The sequence below is a fragment of the Pieris brassicae genome, chromosome 5 (assembly GCF_905147105.1).
Source record: "Pieris brassicae chromosome 5, ilPieBrab1.1, whole genome shotgun sequence".
In the NCBI taxonomy this organism is placed as follows: Eukaryota; Metazoa; Arthropoda; class Insecta; order Lepidoptera; family Pieridae; genus Pieris; species Pieris brassicae.
The window spans coordinates 6,571,164-6,590,561 of NC_059669.1; the positions used below are offsets into that span (position 1 = coordinate 6,571,164).

The following is a 19,398-nucleotide window of genomic DNA, read 5'->3' on the forward strand; positions in this document are numbered from 1 at the left end:
GTACTATGTAGGTAAGATTTAAAAACGACGTCTCAGATTTGTCTTCAAGTAAAAGGAAATTGTTGACACAAATCTCATTGCACGTTGGGAATTTTAAACAAACGAGTTTATATTAAGACGCGGGGTTTATGAGAAGTTTAACAAATTTAGGAAGATTGGAATTCCTGCTGGGTCTCGAAATTATGCGACTTCTACTAGTAACACAGGGACAGTTTTTGTGCAGTAGCAACGAATTGGTTACGTAATTTTTTATTCGTATTAGCTGATGTTATATAAACTTAATAGTAAAAACATTAACACAATATTATGAAATATAATTCAGTTACCTTTAGTGTTGAACTGTAGTACTGGCTTTCAGACGATGAATTAGTTGATAGTATTACCTGAAACATACAATTTTATATTAGTACGTTCAATTATTTTAACATATTTTATTACTTTATTACAATACGGCCTATTTTTAGTTCTTGTTTCTTCTACCTATTTAGGTATTTTCTTGTGGTTGAGGAACTTCCATACAAAAATTCATCGCCAATATCAAGCTTCTCAACATCTTTTTTGCGATGAAAAATTTCTTTACCAATGCCAACTCTATTCCTATACCAAATTTCAGTCAAATCTGTGGTTTAGATATGAAATCGTAACAGATTTACTTTCGCATTTATTAGTGGGGATAGGACATAGATGTTATCGAAAACTGATTATAATTTAGATTCTCATCTGACGAAATCAAATCACGTGTTGCACAAAGATCTGTAAAATGTTTCGGCGATGTATCCGGGCAGGCGTCCGATTGAATTAATCCGTCCGGACTGCAATGAATCAGTTCGAGTGGAAATTTAACTTAATTTGACGAAGATGTATAATCTTCACTGTACAATTTATAATTTTTAAAACTCCTAATGATCGTCAGTACATAACTTATTGTACAATACACCAAAATAAAAAGCATGCATGCCAATAATACAATTTAATAATCATAGATATTCTAAATTATTCTTGAAAGGTGGGCAATGTACTCGCGAGCCTTCGTGCCCATGGGCGGTGGTATCACTTAACACAAGGTGAACTTCCTGCCCGTTTGTCCCTGTTCTATAAAACAGATGTTTGTATTAACACCAAACACAAAAGAAATGGCTACATATGTACCTATAGGAGTACAGGCAATGTCTAAACGAATAAATACTTGTTTTTCAAAAGGCAAGTACAAGTACAAGTAAAGTAGTAGTAACAGACTTTGTTACATTAATAAATTACACGTGGCATAGAAAGTGGCAGAAAAGTGCCTGATACGAAAAATAAAATTACTTGTACTCGTGTAACTTATATATTTCCTTTGTCTAGGCTATATGTCGAATTAATCCAGCAAAGGACGATAAACATTTACATACGGAGCCTGGCAGGTATCAAATCCGGATTTGCTACGTGTAAGAACGGATTACTTGGGAGAATTTTGAGACAACGCTTTTATGTTGTGAATGTGTGCGAAAGATATTTGTCTCGTGAAAGGGAATAAAATATTTGACTAAGTTGGAAATTTAAAGATTTAAAGATTTTGTTGACTAAAGGATCTGTCTATGTTTTTATATTGAAAAACATTTTTTTTACGGTTAAAATAGTATACAATCTTCCACTGTATAACCAGTAAACGATATTCTTCAGTAAAAACGGTGCGCCATCTATCGGTACGAAGAAAACATTATTGCATTGAATATAATAGCTTAAATTAATTAATTTAAAGTACAAAATCTACAATGTAGTGCTTCATGCACATGTCATAAAACCTCTCTCGGATCACTTCCAGAAACGATGCTTCGGATTTGTATAACAAATCAAAAGAATACGGATAGCACAGAAATATATTCCATCCCCATATAGGGTAGGTTCGGTAGGTAATATATTTAACTAGCTGCCCCCGCGAACTTCGTTTCTCCTTAATGTGGTTTTAGTTAGCCTTAATACCGTGACAGGACATAATAATTTTACTGTATTATCGTCACTATAATTTGAATTTGATTTACACTTCGGTCTGAGTAACACGTGGTTGGCTATGCTAACACTAAAAATTGAATATCACGGTATTTCGTTTACTACAAAATAAATTTAATTTAAACTTTAGCCTCAATAACACGTGGTAATCATGATATTGAATTGTAGCTTATATGACACGTTTGTGTCCACCATAGCAGTGCCATCTATTGATTACTTACTCAATTCAGTCGAAAAGTATCGACATCTGTTAGAATCTTTTGGAGTTAACAGATAATTGTGACTGTCAATTAATTATAGACAAATAATTTGCAATAAAATAAAATTGCGACTATAATTAAAGATCTAAGCTATCCTATCTCTTAAGTTGGACCAGACAGCTCACGGTGTGCCAATTTAATTTTAAATCGGTTAAGTAGTTTAGGAGTCCATCGCGGACAAACATCGTGACAGGAGATTTATATATATTAAGATAATAATAATAATAATATGACCATAAAATCAATAAGGTCGCGGCTTGTGATTTATACAAATTTATAACAGAATTTTGTCCTATCAGTTAAAAAAACATAACAGCCAATCTGTTTTTCGGAACTATGCTGTAAACAAAATAAAAATATGATATTCATTTAAGGAATGTATTATAATCATGATATTAAATGAATGTTGATTGGTAATGATAAACAGTGTACTATGTTATAACTTATAAATGATTTTAAGAGCTCTTTGCCTCTTGTATGTATTAATTATTAAGGGAAAGTTTAATTTCTTTTAACAGCTTTGACATTTTCATTATTACTGCCAATATTAATTATACGTTTTAATTTTTGAATTAAATCCATTTATGTTTATAGAAAATTTATTTTCATTACACTCCATATTTCTTACCTAAATCCTAAAAGTTAATTCTTTAACAGACTATTTTCCAAACTCAATAAAGTAAAATGAAATTATCTCGTCTCCAAGAATTCCTATATGTCTTATCCAACAAAACATGGTTTTGATAAGATTACACGTCAATAATCAATTACACGAAATGTGATTCACTATAAAATTGTGTAAAAGAGAAATGGCATTGCATTTCGCGATCAATGACGTAATCTTAGAAACAAATGAGTGTACAGTTTTCCTACTTCTACTTCTTTCGAGGCAATAAAAATATAGGAATAAAAGTATTATGTAACAAATATATGATTACGATAATTTTCTCGTTAATATAGATTCATTCAGTACAGTAGTGTAAGATAATAAATAAAAAAAAACAGGAAATATGCAACGAATGAAATAAAAGTTTATTACAATCGAATTCTTATCAATTCAAATTCATCTGGAATATGATGCGCATACGCCTACAATGTTGTAGTTGCGTAGCCAGGCCCACACCCAATAATCCCGTCAATTGATCCTTTGTAACATAACTTCCTTTATTGAATCATCTAAAAATAGTTTCAAAATTGTTCTATTCATGTTTGAAGCGATATAGTATATTTTATTTAGTATCTTGCATATTAATATAATAAAATGAATGTCTATTTACGCTAGACACTCCAATTGAAACCTATTTATACTTTTTTAACAGTATAAATAGGTTTTGAATGCTTTTACATCGTGTTAACATGCTGGGATTGGTCTAAACTAGACCAAACTTGCTCGACTTGTTTTTTCCAAAAAATGCTTCTTTCGTCATTCTTGCTTGCTTGCACTAAATCAGGTTGTTCTATAAATACACGACCAACAGAAACCAATTCCAAATTATAATTTTATTATATGCGAACTGTTTAAGTATAAAATTAAAATAGTTTAACTTTTTCATTACGAATTTAGTGATATTTACGAAATTGCATAATTTCGTAATAGGATAAATTTTTAAATAACCGTTGAGACAGAAGAAAAATAAATAACCACTTCTAAAATGATTTAATACACGTTCGCCTCAATGCCATGAAAAAGCAATCATCGAGGTTATATTGAGATGTAAAGAAAAAAGTTCTCATAATAAATTCAGCGCAGCTTACGGTTAACAGATACCTATTACCAATATTACGGTTTTATCCCAACAATACATTAAACCCGAGTTAAAGCCATGTTTGAAACAAGGGTAAAAGAATGAACAGTGTCCAGATGGCAAGCGATGAATGAGTTGTTAATGAGCTCCACAGAGTAAAACACTACAGACTAGTAAGGAAAGTACAGAAACCATAGACTATACGTTACTCATACTAGGGTAGCGTATGTCAAGGCGAGGTTACGTGTAGCGTTTTAAGTAGAAGGAAAGCTTTTGTATATGTTAAATCTTGTTCTTGTTCTTGTATATTGTATCTTGTAAAATAACTTACCTCAACATAAAATAAAAAAAACACAGTGACGTTACAGCATTTGATCTTGGTCGTAGATTTCTGTATCTGTTTTGGATCTTTGGCATGCCGGTTTCCTAACTATGTTTTTTCACTATTCGCGAGTACGTTGTACATAGCTTTTTTATATTTGACTGCTGCCAGTATCGTGTCCTAATATCACTTTGAATTTAAATAAATATCACAAAACGTTTTTCTATTCACTGGCAAATTTTATAGTAAAATTTAATTAAAAGAATAATACATATTTAAGTTCAAAACAATAAGATTATAATTACAGTCAGTAACACATAGTAATAAAAATACTGTCTTAATGGCTGCAGTCTTTCTGTGCTTCACTAACGTCTCTATTCATAGCTGTAAGTGCTCTGTGCCACCCACAGTTCGCGATTCAGACCGACATATCGATTGATTTCTTGATGCACTGCTTCGTATTAGGTATTGAAACTAGCTGCAATGCCTGAATGTAATAGATTATAGGATGTATTTGTTGTATGTTATTTTTAACTAGGTGATTTATTATTATGAACTTCATCACAAATAATTTATTATAGTTTTACGATGCAATCTATAACTGGAATTACATAAAGGTTGATAAACTTATAATGCATCATTTTATATAGTATTTAATTATAATGAGTACAAGTTGTTGATGTGAAATAATCCATTTGGCAGTTTTCAATTAATATCTGCAACACGGCAGTCGTAATAGCTATAGCCCCTGGCATAAATATTTTTATCAGCCCTGAATATCAATAAAAATACAACATAATAAAGAGATTCTTAGTAAGAAGGCTCTGAAAATACTGAACCCCTTCTTGAAAATTATGAATTATTATCACATATTATATTTTATTATTCTCGTAATTCCTTAGTTATGGTCACGCCAATTATTGTCAATTATATGTGTGTTATCTTCTATTTCTATTTTCTTGTTAATATTTATGAATTGATCAAAAATCTTCCGTCAGTCAGGTTCAGCATAACTTAGGGTTCCAACTTAAAAGACTAGCAGCGTACCAGCGACCATAATTACCAAAAGCGTCGGCATCAGGTGTTACTTCGTTTGCACAGAACAATAAACATATTCTTCTAAATTAACCTTAAAACATTACAGAAATTCGTTAAACGTTTTCAATACAATAATGAATTTTTCCTTTAAAAAATCTGAAAAATAAAGTCTGCATTTCATGAAGCGTTTGATATTTTCAGTATGAAAATCTGTGGCGGAGCTTTTATTAAGACACTTTTTATAGCGTATAAACTTTGATGGTGCTTTAATGTTCACCTGTTATGAAATCTACGCTCTATTTTAAAATATTGTAGGGTATAATATAATATAGTAACAGTACAAAAAAAAAATTGAATAATATTAAATTCTGTAATTTCTTCATACAATGTTTACTACTGGTATACTACTAGTTTACTACTAGTAGTTATTCAATTCAATATTTAAGGAAATATGTTTGATAAATTCCATCGCCTTAACAGTGACACTATAAAAATTACCAAATAATAAATAAAAGTAAATATTTATTCAAAGAAAGAATTATATAATCATATTTAATCTAAAAAAATAGTGACGTATAAAATCCAAATGCTGTTCGCCAATAGAGACAAGATCATTGACAATTGACATTGACAAATAACATTAAAATTCGAATTTTATATCAATACTTAATTAGACTAGCAATTAGATTTGCTTTTCTCTTGAAGGCTGCCAAAGTTTACTAGTTAGTACTCACTACCATGTATCAGATATATATCTTACTATAGGAACGGATGGTGATACCCATATTAAAATATTTTACGCCGGAAAGCGAACAACCGGGATGCTCCCAATTCTAACCAATCAACGTGCCTCATATCGACCTTACCGTGAGTAACCGACACGAGTTTTTACTATAATTATTTATATGTTTTCCTAATAAAGATCACGAAACGTTCAACTACGAATCAAAACAATTATTTAACCACATTTTTAATAAACCCGTCTACATGTTTACGAGTAGTATCGTAAACTTACAAAATTCTCTACAATGAATATAATAACTACTTCAAATATTCAATTCATTTTAAATCATGTCCATTTCGAAATAATCAACATTTTCATGTATTACACAGCTGATCATAAAAGAAGATATTTATTTTTTTAAAAGATTTATTATATTTTTATAAAAGATATTTTGTTTCTAAGTGTTTCTAAGTTTAAACTTAGTTTATGAGTGAAAAGTGTTAAAATTTAGTTTATGAGTGAAAAGATATTTAAATATGATTTAATAATATTATTCAATGTTATAAATATTTATTTGATAAATAATAATTGTACAAAATTGTTTGTACATTCATTTATTCTTTTACATACACAACCTTTTAGCTTAAAAAACAAGGCGTGTTCGAAATTTGAATCACCGATCGAAAACACCTATCGGCAAATTGTTTTGGAAAAGTTTTTACCTCGCTTTGTAGCAGTAAATATGGACGTCGCGCGTCGGGCACTCTGTGTAAGTGTACTTTTATTTCATTTTACTCTCGCTCCCAGTTTATTTAAAGCATCTGATGCAGCTCGAATCCTTAGTTTAATATCTTAGTAGATTTAAATCTTGATTTGTACTGCAAGATTTTTAATCACATGGTAACAGTCAAGTTATACTGAATATAGTATAAATTTCAGCAATATCAAATAAACCTGTCAAAATAATTATGTAATTCTTTAAGATAGTGCACTTAGCGACAGTCACTTGTCTTATTATCTTATCATGTCGAAAAATAACTACATTTAGGTATTAGTTTTATTAAAAAAGGAAGTGGAAAATTCCCTGAAAATAAAAATTTGATGAATCCTAACGTAATTATGTCCATGGATTATGCTTCATTGGTCCAGATCTCTGCTTATATATGCTTCCCATAATTTTAACTCACATACCAAAAATGCAGATAACCAAATAGCGTAATGTATTTGGGCTGTAAATTCTTCGTCGTGACGTCACCGCAAAGTTACGTGACCTCTCGACTGCAATGATTCACCGGCATCTTGCATACCTTGGCTCATAGGCTGTTAATAGGAAATGCCACAATATCATAAATATTATGCTATACGGCCTGTCATACTACTGAATTTACTTAAGACCATTTGGTTGCTTCGATTACGATAATGCGATTTATTTTTATTAATTACTAGTTGACACGGAGAACATCGTATCACCTACATACATTTGTGTCAAAACTTAATGTATTTTTTTACACTTAATGTACTTTTTTAACAAACCAAAGAGATCGGACTTTATATTACAGCTATGAAACAGATATTTCTCAAGGCAGTTTCTATATTATGACAACCAAGTGACAATTAAAATGACAAAAGACAAATATTTCCCAGGTAGGAACATGTTTTATTAGAAAATTAAACTGGCGTGTTTAGTATTTTAGTACTTATTATTTATATTCCCCACTCTTACACCACAAACATAATTACGTAATTAGCAAAATCGGTCCAGCTATTCTCGGGTTTTAATAAGACAATAAGAAAAATAAATAATAAGATTTGATATGAAGCAAGCAAGATTTGTAAGCAAGCCATCTGTCTGTGCCTGACACACGTCAATTTTTGGATTACGGATTCCTTAGCATGTTTTCTTTTACGCCGTACAAACAAACAAAAGAATTCATTGCGTAAATAGAAATATAAATCCATTGCGCACAGCTATGTTCCAGCAAAACCATAGGATGGGAATTGCTACATCATTGTATTATAATGAGGATATTCCTACAAATTTCCATTGGTTTGGTATTTTTAGAAATGCCCAGACTTTCATGTTACTGTTGAATGAGAATTCCTTTATTACACTATAAACTCTAAATGCCATACATGGAGATATACAATGAGGTAGGTACCCTTTTACAATCTTGTTTCAATACAAACTTGTATATACATAGTTTGATATGCAGTATATTTCCTTTGACTTGTTTATTTCGATATCTTTTGTTCGATAAACAAAGAACAATTTCAAGGATGTAAATGAAGCGCATTGAAAAATATACGTTATTTAAAGCTTTATATTTCTCGCAATGATGTTTCCTGCATTATCATTACGTACCCTTGCGGTTACAAAACAGAACTCGCAATTTTACGACCAGAACTTATCTGTTTTAAATTTTAATTTATGTTGGAAAAGTTCTTAATTATGAGGTTTCCACTACAAATGCTGCGCCGTAAGCTTTTTCTCGCATACATTTTTGCGGCGTACGTTGTTAAGTACATAATCCAAACTTATATAATTGTAGCCTTATATTTTTACGCAGGTATATTTTTTAACATTGGCACATACGTTAAAAAATATCATCTAAATGTCGATTGTGAATGTGAATGTTTATGAATTTCCTGATTTTTTTCTTATCATGTCTAACATAAGTCATTAAATGTCAATGAATAAATGTCTGATATGGGAAAATTATAAACTCGAATCTTAAATCTATACGATTTTGATCACTGTGTTAACACATAGAGAATGTTTTAAAAATTTAATGTAGCGATACATTTTCCAAATACATAAATGAACTCATCACTGTGTTAATACACATAGAGAATGTTTTAAAAATTTTAGCGATACATTTTCCAAATACATAAATGAACTCGAGACGTACTTGCGCGAGCGGCACTTACACACAAATTGGTATAATTAGCATTGCTAATGCATATTTAGGTCATTGTTGAAGGTTTTCATAAAACAAAAGAGTATAGTGACAAATTAAAATCAAGCAGATTTTAATTCGTCTTAACATATCTTAATAAGACAAATATATAGATTAAATTAATTTACATTAACAAATGATCTGAAATCTGAGGCGAAGACCTTTAAGGGTTGTAGCGACCTTTATTTATTAATGTTTTGATAGAAATGTTTTTCTATCATCATAGACCATGCAGTAGTTCTTTCTTAGCCAAGATGCGCTATTAAAGACTACGGGTAAGATTCTGAGTCGAGAGTTTTGCGCGAACTATGACTAGTATACATTCGTACACATTATAAATTGAGTGACGACTGTTCGCGTTGAGTTTAAGCATATTTCGCTCTCATTTCCCTCCTACGATTCTTGTAATGGCACGTGCCTTAGGTTAAGTCGAGTTCCGCTTGGCCGCACATATCCATAACGCGAAAATCAGTATCATGTGATCATGTAGTGTTTTGTACTGTATATCGGATAACATGAGGTCGACGTTCGGTCAATATTTACGCCATAGGGTTGCCAATAACGCAAAGTCAATATTTTCCCATAAATGTTTGTTCTTTGGTATCTTTACACTTTCCTTGTTAGAATGGTTTGTGTAAATATATATTTGTTTTTAAATAGTTCTTGAATATTATTTACTTCAATTACGCCGACATTTTGTAGATTATTGATGTTGTTTAATTTATTTTAATCGTGGCTTATTTACAAATTCCTTCCTTTTAAATCAACTACAACAACAAAATTAAAAAGTATAGACGTATTTCAAATATGGTGTTTTTATGCTAGACTTTAATATTTTGATCGGTGTCTCATATACTGGAATTTTTCCTTTTAGTTTTAACTTACTACATTTATATTTATAGTAACAGGAAATATATCTCTGGAGTATAAATTCACTTACAAAGAAGACATGAAAGAGAGCTATTGAAACACGACATAAAGAACAATACTTCAACCTAAAAATAGAGGCAATAATTTAGGGGAGTTATAATTAGAATCAAAAATATTAAATAACGCAGTAAGAGATATATGTACCTATATGGGCGATGAAGAGATGATTCATCTATTCTGTGCATAATAGGTTTTTTTTCTTTAACGTTCCTTAACGTGGAAAAAACTTAAAATATACTATATTATTGCTTTAGCCGTCTTAACATTAATTGAAGGAATTAAACCAATTAAAGGAATGCCGAACCAGGTGCTCCAGGTTCCTAGACTGTTTGTTTTTTATTTATTAATCTTTGTATTATTATTAAATATTATAATTGTTATAGCAATTAAGATTGATCGTTTTATATGCCTGCAAAATCGAAACCTGAACATGGAATGAATCAAAAGCTTATAAATTTACATATTTTTAGAACCAAAAAATCTATATCGAGCCCTATCCTCTATTCATTTCCTAGTGTATCTGACATCCCTATTGTGCCTACTATCCCCCGTGTTGCGGTTAAAATACGATATCCATGAGCTACTTCACTGTAATATATATCATAAAATTCTATTTAGCGGAAAAAATATTTTTACAAATAAGATTTCAAAATGTAGTTTAAAAATATTTTAAATGTAATATTTCAGAAGCGCTTAGTATATATACATCATATCTTTGAAAGTAAAAATTCTTCATTTAACGATCAATCCGTGATAATGGCTGTTGTAGCTTACCTAATATGCCCACTACACTTAAGCACTGATAGTCTAAAGTCTGAGCCTAAAGAATTGGTCACACCTTAACTTCAGGAATGAAGGGTCAAATGAGGGCTTCCGTTTGTCAAATGCAAAAGGGTTTTAGGTTTCGGGAGTAATACTTATCGTTAAATCTTGACTCTCAATCTTATGTTTGTCCCTTAAGTCGATTATCAATTTTTTTTTAGATTAACATTTCTAAGTAGGTGATGCAGAACATATTATTCTAACCTAGATATAGAATTTATAAATTTAATTTAGAAATAGCCACGATCCATACAGTATCAAGTAATAAAATCCTATATGGCTTATGTTTAAAGAAAATACCGAGAATGCGTGATTCATACAATATTTTCACGAAACGATTCTTAATACATCTATAAAATTTTGATTTTTATAGCTTTTAACCAGTTTGCGATATACACAAATAACCTTAGTCTATATTTCGGTTTAATAAATAAAAAACGATGTATTAAAATAACACTTTTACGTATGTCATTAAAATACAAATGATATGACATTTCAATCGTGTATCTGAGCCTTTTTGAAATCAATACTTTTAATTGAATGAAACATTCGAAAAGCAACTTTTAATTAAACTGAAAACTATCGAAGGGCCTCTTAGCCGTTGAACATTCGAAGGTAGCGAAGGCTTCATTTTTTCGTTAAAATGTAAGAGATATCAAATGTAACTATTGATTTTTTATATTGTAATAAAAGTGATTTATTGGAGCGTTCTCAACTTATTACTCATTTACCAAATTATAACAACTCTTTAGAGTTCCAAAATTCAATTCTTTACCCTTAATTTTCCCTATAATTACACTTTTCATTCTTCTCAAAGGTGGTGACAGCCCCATTCTAATGTTAATAAAAAGATCTTAGGACAAATTACTTTAAATACTGCCTTCAATTGGGATTTCTTTTCAAATCAAGAATCTGAACCGCTCATTACTCAATTGTTGCTGTAAGTGTAAATGTTGATATATTATTTTATGATTCTAATTGCTTAACTAAAAAGTATTCATTATTTTTATCAAATTGTACTGACATGTTTTAGCTTAATCAGTGTTATACGGCTCATTTATGGATAATATTTATGAAGTTTATAGTGTATGTGTGGAAATCATGCTTACTGTATAGGTTCTTTTTGTATTTAACCATCTTCGAAACAAATGTAATTCCAATATTCCGCAGACGAATTACTTGTTTTATCTTAAATTGTGATAACTTTCAAATATCTTGTTCTGCGAATTGTCCAATTCTCATCCTTGCATTATCTACATAATTTCCCCTTTTTCAAACATAGAAACAGCTGATTTATTCGGCACACAAGTCCCTAATGCATCTGTTCTAAGCTCGATCGTGATTGGCTCGTGTCGGAGGATGCGGGCAGACATGGACCCTCTGATTTAATTGAACATTCCACGAGGCACGGGCCTCCAATGCATAGTCCGTCATATTAGTGTATGACTAATATTGGTCAGAGATATCCTTGTTGTTGAATGTTAAAAATATTTGGTAATTAAACTATAAGAAATTTTTAAACGTTAAACGTTTCCAAACGAGTACTTACTACTTACTATGGGTACTTACCCATCTATTAAAACGCTGTTTTATCTTATCTTCCTAACTTACTAAACATAATTTGACAGAAAGAGACAAATGAGTACTTTAGATATAACTGCAATTAGACTAATTTAGTTTTGACGAATAAGATTAGACAAAGAATTTAAATATCTATCATAATAGGATGTATGAATTTTAGTTTTTAAACTTTTGATAGACGTCAATTATCTAGTAATGAAAGATTTAAACAACAGAACACATATAAAAGGATGCGGTGCCAACCTTACAAGCGTTCCGGAAGTAAACGCGCCGCGTGACACAATCATGCTTTATAGATTTTCATGTGTGGTATACAGTGGAAGGATGATTTTTTTCAATTAATTAGAAGGATATATTTTAGTTCTAAATTCTAATAAACTGTTCTAACCATATCTATGTATGCCGTAGTTTGCAGATCCGTCGCTTAAAAACTGTCAGCAGAGATCATGTCGTTACCATAGTTACAATTTCCTTCAATTCTTAAATTTTTTGATAACACATTAATTAATATGGCAGCAAGTATTCGTTATCACACTAGTGAATTAAATTCAAGCCAGTGTGAAGACTAATTAAGACTTCATTAAAAATTATATATTTGCAAATTAATTTTTCTTAATAATATGTGCATTTATAATCCAAGAATGCAGAACTTGAAAAATATTAAATTGACTTACCGTAATTATTCTATATTAAACGTCGATTAAAAGCAGTCTGTTGTGTACATACCTGAAACAAAAATAATTTATATTCATTAGACGAGACAGTGATAATTATATTTTTAAATATTTAATTAATTATTGTATTGAGCTTAACTGAAAAACTGGTTTATGAACAGTGTAAATAATTATTTTAGATATAGTTAATTTATAACTTTTCGAGAAATTACGAAATCCTTGGTTTATAGAGCCTATGGAAAAAAACTATGTATTACGTAAGTGCCTGGGTCACTTGACCAATCTATTGGTGAATGGAATCTTGCTGTGGGACTTAAAGGCCCATCCCGGCTTAGATCTAACTAACCGCGACTAACGCAACTCGGACGGCGTCTCCTGCTAGACTCGGACCTCGGCATGGGCTGTTGTGGGGTGGTCAATCGCCTGAAGGGCAGGACGGAAGCCTTTCCCGGTGAAGGTGGTTTTTTACCCTAATCTGTTTCTAATTTTTATTATTTGCCTTTGCTTGGGTCATCCGGATCCGTTAGTATGTGACGGGGTCTCCTGTGAAATAGGAATTATTTATAGACGGCAAAGACACCCAGATCACCGAAAATAAAAGTGATTGTTATATTAACTAAAATATTTTATAATTTCTAACTCTTGAGGATCATAATATTTTCTTCCAAGAGTTTACATTAATGGTTTTTACGCTCATCGCCTTCAAACAAATCACTCTCAAAAAGAAAATAAAAGAAAACCGATACTTTAATGCAAAACCGAGGAGTTTATGAATCTTTCGCCAACGTTAAAATTGTGTCGCGACCCTCGTACAAACTTTGGTGCAAATTCCTTGGCTTAAACTTCCAAAAAATTTCGTTATTGTATTTAAATTGTAACTTTTCCAATGTTTCTGCCGATCGCATAAATCTCTTTTTAATGAAAAATTTATTGCATCGCTGTTTGATTTCGGATAAAAGTCACGATTCAATGTTGATATAAACCAAAATAATTATGTATAAAATATATATATACTGTTACATAAAACTATTCTTTTTTTTTCAACTTTTTAATTATTTTGAATTTGAACCACGTAAATTACTTCAAAAACTTTTTCGATTTAGCGCCGTTTCACATATGTTTTGTGGTCATGTGAAAAAAAATAGGATTGCAGTAATAGCCTTGCACAAAGTGGGTATACAGCCGTCGGTCATATTCCAAACACTTCAAAAGCTTGGTATCAGCCGTATATTTGTACCTATATCGTACTATCAAAAAATACAACAACACTTCGTCTGTAGAAGACAAGAAAAGATCGGGTCGGCACGAAAAGCACAGAAATATTCTCTTTACCAATGCAATAACTTTCACGATTGAAGATCACTACACTATGCAAAATAATAAAGTGTACGCTCACAGTTCTAAAGAAACTGCTCAAGTGGTCGGAAAGTTACAATGTGGTCATCATACTGCGTCAGTGATGGTTTGGTGGGGCGTGTCTTATGAAGAAGTCAGAAAACTACATTTTTGTGAAAAAGGAATGAAAACTTCAGCCTAAGTGTATCAAGATACAGCTTAGACCTAGTCTGAGGCCCAGACCTAGAAGGTTGTATTACCACTGATTTAGTTATTTTATATATACATATGTTATTAATAATAGGCTGTCGAAATATTTAAGGAATAATATTTTTTTTTTAATGTACGTGTTATAAATACATGTAGTCTATGTCCGATATGACTAAATTGAAAATAGTAATAAACATGATCATATAAATCAAAACCTTTAGTTATTAGGAACGAATATTATACATAAACATATATTTTTCTATTTTCAGTTCGTAAACCAAACAAACTTGGTTCCATTTTTTTTGTGATTTATTAAAAGCTATATAGAACTTTACGTTCATATAAAACATCAGATTACAATTAAACCCGCGGGACAGTGATAACATACGATAGTACTACTAGATAAATAACTTCTATTTTACATAATATTTACTTAACTTAATGGTAGCTCTAAGTCTTTCTTCTTTTCTGGCTTGTATGTGATGTCAAAATTTAAAGAAACGTATCGTCATTTAAATGCTCAGAAGTAGGTACCAAAGTCGCTAATGGGCTCAATTATTGATGACTGCTACATCGTTTGAGTCATTACCCCTCCCCCTGCGAGGAAGGTAGGTTAAAAGAGGCTAATCGTTCGGCCTACAAATTTTAAAAACCTTTTGGCGGTCAATTTCCGCGTTAATGCATAAAATTATTCACACTTTACACCGAATACATTGAGTTTCGCCAACGCTGGCAACATTAATTACATTAAATTAAATATGCGAAATCTGATGTGTTATAGATAAGCTAAATATAAAACATGTGTTACATAATTGCAAGTCAAAAAGTGTCAAGACATATTCTGTTAACAGCTTTTCATAAAAACTAAAACAAGTGTAATTGCACTGTTTTTATTTACGTTTAATTAAGCTTGCTTTCGTCTCTTTCTTTCAAATTGTGCTTAGCCTGTTATGAGTACTCTATTAAAAGGGTGTATTTGGAATGATTTCTTTTTTATGACTTGGTATTCATGAGTCGAACAATGCATTTATATGTATGCATGTGACTTGTTGTCATGGAAAAGTTTGTGTGTGATGTAACACGTATTATTTAAAACAATATCAGCTAAAATAAAATCTAGAATAATCTAAAAACTAATCATCAGGAGTCGCCTCTGCGGCTGTCCAACCTAAACCATTTCATATTATCTCATGCCCTTGGTTGTTAATACACTTGCTATAATATGTATAATGACTTTTTATACGAAGTTCTTGCTTTATTCTGGTTAAACATAATGGTACATACATTTTTGCTACAATTTACTAAAGTCTTTATTCTTTATTATAGTTCATTTAAGTATTATAGTATAATTGTCTGTGAGGCATTCCGAAAATCCTTTGTAGCGTTTGCGTCTGAATATTCATACGTATGGTATTTTTGCGACAAAGCACCTAGATGGCATTTATGAATTTTTCAATATGTGTTAATCTGTGCTTAAAAATAATAATCTTGGTAATGATAAATAAAGGATTCTTGTCTCCGCTTTATGTATGAGTGGCTTGAGACAAATAGTTTGCAATAAATTGCAAATGTTCCGATGCGATATTGCAGATTACATTAGATATAAATTACTAATTATGACTGGCATTTCTTAATGTAAATAATTCCTCTTTGTCGCAATGTCACAAGACATATTACGACAAAGTTATATTTTAGTTATTATATCAAAAACAAACAATATAAAAAACCTATTTTAGGATATTTTCTGTGCTTATGAAAGAAGCTGACAGGTTTGATAAATAACTTTGCAAAACACGGTGACATTTCTTGTAGTACAATCACAAAGACTGTCTAGAATTGCGGAATCAACGTTTGCTTTTAAAGACTATAAATAAACTACAAATTATAAAGGAGTATTACTACAGATTACTAAGTGCATGTTCAACAGATTAATAAAATAAGACAAAATATAGGGTGAATCATTGCGTAAAGCCTTGAACATTATATTTTAAATTATTCTTAATTAGTTTGTTAAACAGGTATTTTATTAATTCATTTGGTTTTCATTTTAATAGCTAAGCTTTCAGATGTATGTTTTCAGTATTTATATTACAGTATTCTCCTGTGATATTCGTATATTCAACTGCTGATCCATGTATTTAAAAATATTAACTAAACGGAAATTTCTATTTTCGATGTCCCATTTACTATCTAAACCGGTCCAAAGTTCTAAAATCCAGTAAAACAAATATGATACTAATGTTTGGAGATAATTATGTAATAAATATGTTTGTCACGCGACGAGCGTGTGCAGATAACTGATAACATACTGGAAGGCGCCTGGTTTGAGCGTTAGATAAAAGCAAATTTGAATATAGAATGATATTAAAATATTATACTTTCCTTAATAGCGAAAAATACTTACGTAGACGCAACGTCACATTTAAAATACATAAGTCACAATCATTGATTTTTTTGATTACTTCCTTATAACGGATTAAGCTGTCACTCCACGATAGTATGGTCTTAGAGAAAATCAGTGTTCACGGGGTCTAGTTTTGGTTAAAGTGTGTATTTACTATCTTTTGCCTCCCAAAGAATGAAACATAATATATTAAATATATTACGTATCTGTAACTGAATTGCATATAACTTAGAGATAAAGCCGACTTTCGAGTGCATAAAATTGAGTTATAGATAAAGCGTGAATTATAAATAGTAGAACCGTACAAATACGATAATTATCATTATCAACGCAACACTCATGTCAACGCTCTCGCGACACGATGTTGAAATAAATGCAATTTTGTAATCCCTCAACGTCATTAAACGTAAGTGCCACTCGGAGTTACACGTTTTAACCGCATTATATTTATTTAGAAATTTACTAAATATATTTGCTTATATCTGCGAATATTCCACTTAACGGTAAATTATTAATTAATTAACAATTCACTTGCTAACAAAAGCGTCTTTTATCCTAATTCTACATAGCTATATTGAAAGCAGTTTTCGTGTAGGCTTTAAGCACAATTAAAATGTATAATTCAGATATGTAACATAATCTACACACTTCACACACAATCACACTTTTGAGTGTTTATCTTCATTTTATTGCCTGTTTTAGTTAAAATTAAGGGTGTAAAAGGTATGGGAAGAAATAATAAAAGCCTTTCTGACACGATTTTAATGGCTATCTATATTTTACAAGATTCTTTTTATCATGCTTCACGTGACAAATTGAAATATTAAATAAACGAATAAAAAATGCAATTATCAATCTTTAGGTATTGATTTCGATAATCGGCTCTTTATTTTCTATCAGTTTCTCGTAGATAGATATCATTGTGAGGTCTTCGATCAGACCTAAAAATCGGAATGGGTCAGATAGGGTGCTAATCTTTTTGTAGCCAAACACATTTGTGTTTGACAAATGTGTCTGACCCTATATGTTACGGGACATCATACATATATATGGAAATAAATATAATTTTCTTATAATGCGATAACTCCAGCGTAGTAACACACTTCCCTTTTATCAGAAACTTTCGTGAAATACTTTTATCGTGATGTGCAACAAATAATGATTGCGAATAATAAACTTTATTGTATGCGTGATGTGACGCTATAATTCCTTTGTGTTAATATTTTATATGTATTTGGAAAAAATGAAAGTGGCTCAGTTAACTCAAATGACTCTGTTTTCCGGGATTATGTCCGCGTTACATTTTCGTAGCGTTCTATTATGTAAGCTTTCCTCGATAAACGGTGGATGCAACTCAAATATTTTTGTCTGGTTTAAAGGCAAGTTCCCATATCTTAAAAAGTATTATAAAATGGACACAAATGTACCTACCCCATGTGGCTACGTTATTTTTTTATCAGAGAGACTGGAGCATTGCAACCTTCAAAGTCAAAATCAAAATAACATTATTCATATTAGTTGGTTCAATTGAAGGATACGGAATTGCAATAGAACTCTAACCGTATTATATCTATGCATTTCCGTATCCCGTATCCGTCAACCGAAGATTAATTTGTATCACACAAGCAACCAGTGTGGGCACTATAAGCACTAGGTATTATAACGTAAATAAAACAATTATCGAACGTGACGCATGACTTCAAAGTCATCGTAGTTCAGAAAACACAAGTGCATGTTTCACTAACATCAATGATATAAATATACTTATGAATCACTCAAATACTAGGGGTAAGATCCAGAGACCAGGCTTTGCGTTAAGTATGACATCATTTGGTCAAATCCATTGGAGTCAGTATTTCTAGTTAATAAAACGGGCCAGGTATCCGTAAAGACGAACGAAATGCGAAAATCTTAATATAAAAATTCAGGTTGATTTAAATATTATAATATTCTCAGCGAAAATAGTATGACAACAGTAAAGAAATATTTCCCTGTTTAAAGTTATTAAAAAATTATCTTACGCGTATTAACCGCTATTCAAATAACTGAATATGATGGGCATCTATGACGAACAATCTGCGAAGGTCGGGCAGAGGCGTCCATATAAATGAGGCTCTTTAATTATACTTGGCAGACGGAAGCCTCACAAGTGAGTAAAGACTGAATTACGTCACAGATTGGCCAGATACTATGTGCCGATAGAATTGATCTATTTAGTTTTGTTCAAAGAATAAATATACCACGGATTACTGTACTGTCTTTTTGTACTGAAGCTTTAACATTGATAGTGATGTAAAACTTAATAATGAAAATGGGATAATTACTACTCTTTTAGGTGGTGTATTTAATGTAAAAAGGTCTGCCCAAAGCCCTCTTATATAGTATAGCTTTAGGTTGTGGTTTGTTC

The 19,398-nt window shown here is 31.0% G+C and overlaps 1 protein-coding gene across 7 annotated transcripts in view; it reads right to left on the reverse strand.

The window, feature by feature from the left end:
• Positions 1 to 19,398, reverse strand: part of LOC123709263 (protein alan shepard) — a 95,517-nt gene that overhangs the window by 71,357 nt on the left and 4,762 nt on the right. For 6 of the 7 annotated variants that reach the window (XM_045660439.1, XM_045660438.1, XM_045660440.1 and 3 more), the window contains exon 2: positions 327 to 383. The exons of the other annotated variant lie outside the window; for it this stretch is intronic. The gene's annotated coding sequence lies outside the window, so the exon portion shown is untranslated. The remainder of the gene's footprint in view (positions 1 to 326; positions 384 to 19,398) is intronic. 7 annotated transcript variants of the gene reach the window in all.